We start from the raw sequence: 4,890 nt of genomic DNA, 5'->3' as shown, positions 1-4,890 counted from the left end.
CTTGGACGTGAAGCTTTCGCTCGCTTTAATGCAATACCGCACTACGCTTCCCTTACGCTTAAGATGCCCGGTCCATGTGGAATCATTACAGTAAATGGAAATATTAAGTGACCCCTGCGCGCCGAAGAGAGTGCGACTGCCTTGGCAGCCGCACACTAAAAAGGGCCTCACCAGCTAAAGCATTTCATAGGTCGTCAAGACCACGGACACGGTTAGACGAGTCCGGTGCAGCCATATGTAACTCACACAGGTTTGATAAGCCACACCCCTATTACAAATACAAGGGGCTCAACGCGCGTAGACAAGTGGCAATTTTTACTCATCCTGAATTATACATGGTTTCTTCAAACCTAGCTTTTTGCACGACAACTTTTCACCTAAGTTTCTCTCTTTTACAGATGACCATCGTGCTACACCCGTCCGGGATATGGCACAACGGAGACACAGGCGCAGACGTGCAGCAGGGACCCTCCCCAAGGATTCTTTTTAGATTAAGACCCTGCGTCAACCTTTTTTACTATCTCTTGTTGATACACATCCCTCGGATTCTCAGTACAATTGAGAAGGATGTTGGCGTCTTGGCATGTGGCCACGTCAGAATAATGCACGTACCTGGACACCAGGGGCTTCTTACAAAGGGCACTATTTAGGCCCGGTTGATACCATAAAGACCGAATACCTTAGGGAGTGTTCGGCATCGTGAGTTTGGCCTTATATGCATCAGCTCCGAATCATGTCTTTGGTCAAATGTTGGGTTTGCCCGGCTCCTATGTTTTGGTACCTTAAGTTCCGCTCTATCGGCTAAGGTAGCACTAGGAGAACTACTGCGATTGTGCCCCGGGTCATCCGGACGAGCACCTCAGTAGAGAAATCCGAAAACTGACTGTCATGATATAGCGTGAGACTGGTCACCCACTCGATGACCTATCGGAATGTTAGAATTCCTCCACCTTAACGAAGGGCCGTTTCCTGGCCAGGCTTGTACGCACCCCAAATTCGGGAAAGTGGGAGTCCTGGATTAGGGGGTCTCCCGACAGCCGGATTATATCCTTTGGCCGGACTGTTGGACTATGAAGATACAAGATTGAAGACTTCATCTCGTGTCTGGATGGGACTCTACTTGGCGTGGAAGGCAAGCTAGGCAATACGGATATGGATATCTCCTCCTTTGTAACCGACCTTGTGTAACCCTAGCCCTCTCCGGTGTCTATATAAACCGGAGGGTTTTAGTACGTAGGACAACAACAACTACAACATACAATCATACCATAGGCTAGCTTCTAGGGTTTGGCCTCTCCGATCTTGTGGTACATCTACTCTTGTACTACCCATATCATCAATATTAATCAAGTAGGACGTAGGGTTTTACCTCCATCAAGAGGGCCCGAACCTAGGTAAAACATTGCGTCCCCTGCCTCCTGTTACCATCCGCCTTAGACGCACAGTTTGGGACCCCCTACCCGAGATCCGCCGGTTTTGACACCGACATTGGTGCTTTCATTGAGAGTTCCTCTGTGTCGTCGCCATTAGGCTTGATGGCTCCTACTATCATCGATGGCGGTGCAGTCCAGGGTGAGACTTTTCTCCCCGGACAGATCTTCGTGTTCGGTGGCTTTGCACTGCGGGCCAATTCGCTTGGCCATCTGGAGCAGATTGAAAGTTACGCCACTGGCCACCAGGTTAGGTTTGGAAGCTTAAACTACATGGCCGATATCCATGGAGACTTGATCCTCGACGGATTCGAGCCTGTGCCTTGTGCGACACGCGGTCACGATGAGTACGATGTAGCTCTACCATCGGATAATGTTCAAGATATCGCACAGGCAGCCGCTCCGACCCTCAATTCGGAGCCAGGTGCGCCTTCCACGGACGGGTGGATGGACCCCGCCACGGAAGCCTTACCCTTAGCGGCGATCGAGCCAAACATCGACCTTACCTTGCACGAGTGCCGTGTTGTTAAACAGCCGGATCCTTCTCCGGCCACGGACTCCGAGCGGCCTACGCCCGTTCCTATCGAATCCGATTGGGCGCCGATCATGGAGTTTACCTCCGCGGATATTTTTCAGCACTCGCCATTTGGCGACATACTGAACTCATTAAGGTCTCTCTCCTTGTCATGAGGATCCTGGCCAAACTATGTCCGGCAGGACTGGGATGTGGACGACAAAGAAATTCGCGGCCCACCCACCACCCACTTAGTAGCCACTGTCGATGACTTAACCGACATGCTCGACTTTGACTCTGAACACATCGACAGTATGGACGACGATGCGGGAGACATAGAGGAAACACTGCCCACAGGGCACTGGACGCCCACTTCACCCGGTTTATACCATAAAGACCGAATACCTTAGGGAGTGTTCGGCGTCGCGAGTTTGGCCTTATATGCATCAGCTCCGAGTCATGTCTTTGGTCAAATGTTGGGTTTGCCCGGCTCCTATGTTTTGGTACCTTACGTTCCGCTCTATCGGCGAAGGTAGCACTAGGAGAACTACTGCGACTGTGCCTCGGGTCATCCGGACGAGCACCTTAGTAGAGAAAGCCGAAAACTGACTGTCATGATATAGCGTGACACTGGTCAACCACTCGATGACCTATCGGAATGTTAAAATTCCTCCGCCTTAACGAAGGGCCGTTTCCCAGCCAGGCATGTACGCACCCCGAATTTGTGAAAGTGCGGAGCCAACAGGGGCTATATAGTAGCCCCACCGTCAAACTCCTATGGCTAAGTGAAAGTGTTAAAGCATTATAGCCCGGTTGCCTCATTCGCTGCGCTATCACCTCCTTAATAGGACCAAGACGTTGGGTTAAGTGTGAACACGTATCTTCTGTGAACACCTCCGCATTATATGCATGGGGGCTGAAGCCGACGACTGCAATCTTTCAGGTTATACACATGTATACATAAATGGCTGCACCTGAGGCATCATATTACTTTCAGGCAAAAGTATAAACACAGCCTTAATAAATTTCATAAAAACATTGTGTTTACAATGGGAATACATGTCACTCAAACATAATATTCTTCGAGCACCGGGCCTCTATCAAACGAGCACCCTCGAGAACCTCTTCAAAATAGTGCTCGGTAGCCACTCAGCCTATGGCTGAACCCTGCGCCGCAACAGTGGTAGCATCCATCTCCGCCCAGTATGCTTTAACACGGGCAAGGGCCATTCGCGAGCCTTCTATGCACGCCGACCTCTTCATCGCATTGATGCGTGGCACCGCACCAAGGAACTGCTGCACTAAGCTGAAATAGCTGTTCGGTTTCGGATTTTCCAGCCACAGCTGATCCACGACAGACCTCATGGCGAGTCCGGACAACCTATTCAGTTCAGCCCATTCGGCTAGCTGATCAGTCAATGGAAGCGGACGCTCTGGAACGTTGAATTGCGACCAGAACAGCTTGTCCACTTCACGATCTGTTTGACCTTGGAACTATTTGGCTGCATCAGCAGCGCTCGCCGACAAGTCCATATATGCGTCTGCCGAACTCCACAGCCGATCTAGAGGGGCATACCGTGGATTTTCGAACTTTCTCCGTAGCATGAACGGCTTCCTAGCCGCAATATCCCCGGCTTCATGCAGCTCCTCCTTCTTTGCTCTCATAGCAGAGCGGGTGTCTTTGTTCACCATCGTGGCCTTTTCAAGGTCCGCTGCCTTCAATCGGTTCTCTTTTTCAAGGACCTGGCATTGGTCGGCAGTGTCTTTTAATTCTATAGCCATCTTGGCCATCTTCTCTTTGCTCTCGCAATGCGCGGCCTTCTCGGCTTTCAACTCTCCGTCCGCCTTCAAAGTAGCCGCATTACTAATCCTTGCTTGTTCTTTGGCTCGGGCAAGTTCCGCTCGCAAGGTTTCCACGGTGGCAACTCCATCTGCAGTCACAACATATTAAAGATACTGGCATCATGCTGCTCTTACTATGTGGCATTCACTAGAAAATAACACTTACCCTGTGCCTCATCAAGCCTCTTGTTAACAAGCTCGATGTCGGCATCCGCCGCATCCAGTTGCCGCTTCAGTTCGGCAAATTCTTGAGTCCGGCTAACCACCGGAGCTCCCACTACCTGCACATTAAAGCGGTATGGTTATTGCCTGGGACTATGATCCTCTATTTGCCGCTGTTCTCAGCGACAACCAGAGTCTCTGGGGCTACTATCTACACAGGGCACACCTAAAAATGTGTGGTACCATCACAAATGTACATCATTTTACGTACCTCAAAGCCCGTCAGTAGACTCATAAAGGCATCATGCAACCCGCTTTCGGCGGATGAGATCCTTTCCATCACCATACCGATCAATGTACGGTGTTCTTCTAAGATGGCCGCTCGCTCCAACAACTCTCTCAGTACGTCCGACCGCATACCAGATGGTGCCGGACTCTTCTATTTGCTCTCTTCGAGAGCCGGACGCTGGGGACTTCGGGTGACTATAGTATTATCTTCTGGCCTCACCAGATCCAGAGAGGCCCTCCGTGACGACACTTCAAGGTCGCCCGCTTCTTGAGCGGAGGAGTCCGGGGGAGGCGTTTCGCTCTCCATCATCTCCGAAAGAAGATCCCCCGAAGATGAGCTCTGCTGAGCAGGGCTAAGATCCGAACTGCAATAAATACTTCAGTTATTTTCCTCAGAGGCAAGGTAGTATATCTCCACAATTAAAGTACTTTCTGATTACTTACAGCTCGTTGGAGGGCTGATCCCCGCGCGGACTTTGTGCGGCAAGAGCACCCTCCAAGGCAGGACCCTCTGGCGGAGATTTCTTCTCCCGCTTGGAAACCATGGTTTCCGGATCTTCAGAGGTAGTCCTCTTCCTTCCAAGGGGTGAGAGAATGTCCGATTCCTCCCCTCGGTTATCCTCCCTCACGGAGGCGCTCGTTCCCTCGGTCGGA

Source organism: Triticum dicoccoides, chromosome 7A, assembly GCF_002162155.2.
Source record: "Triticum dicoccoides isolate Atlit2015 ecotype Zavitan chromosome 7A, WEW_v2.0, whole genome shotgun sequence".
Classification (NCBI taxonomy): domain Eukaryota; kingdom Viridiplantae; phylum Streptophyta; class Magnoliopsida; order Poales; family Poaceae; genus Triticum; species Triticum dicoccoides.
This window is presented reverse-complemented; position numbering follows the sequence as displayed.